This window comes from Echinops telfairi, unplaced genomic scaffold, assembly GCF_000313985.2.
Source record: "Echinops telfairi isolate 266 unplaced genomic scaffold, ASM31398v2 ScPeMD7_7;HRSCAF=31, whole genome shotgun sequence".
Lineage (NCBI taxonomy): Eukaryota > Metazoa > Chordata > Mammalia > Afrosoricida > Tenrecidae > Echinops > Echinops telfairi.
Genome location: NW_022103904.1, coordinates 17,490,310 through 17,491,030, shown reverse-complemented (window position 1 = coordinate 17,491,030; position 721 = coordinate 17,490,310).

Here is a 721-nt window from a genome sequence, read left to right as displayed (position 1 = left end):
TTGAAATATTTTCTAGGGAGAATACTTTGGTTTAAGCTGTTCCTGTAGTAACATGTTAAGTTATGACGCAGAAATTTGTCTGTCAACAAAATTAACATCAAGTGGGAAAACTCATTGGCATTGTGACCAACACTATAAGTGATATATACTTTATATATTGAAAGAAGCATACATGGCAGAGTTAATATTAATGACTTCTAGTGGTCGTAACAGTTTTGTTGACAATTTTTAAGTGGCTAAGCATTGTTAACTGTTAATTCTGACTTATGTACTAGAATTCAACTACTTCAAAGGGTCTTCCAGGTTGTGACCTTTGGCAAGTAGATGGAGAAATCTGTCTTTTGAGATGTCTTTTGGTGGCTTCAATCCACTAACCTTTCAGCTTGTGGTTGTGCCTGATCTAATTAGCAGTTGTATTTAAGTACCTTTTTGTGCACTTGGAGTGAAAAAAATCTGGGGTTGAAGTGGCAAGCTCTCTCATTGCTAAAGCTTTTAAAGAGTAAATTTCTGTTTGCTGTTTTTTTCTTTAAATAAATAATTTTATTGGGGGCTCTTAGAGCTCTTATAACAATCCATACATCAATTGTATCAAGCACATTTGTACATACGTTGCCATCATCATTTTAAAAATATTTTCTTTCTACTTCAGACCTTGGTATCAGCTCCTCTTTTTTCCCTCCCTCCCCCACACGTTCACCTACGTGAACCCTTGAAAAATGAT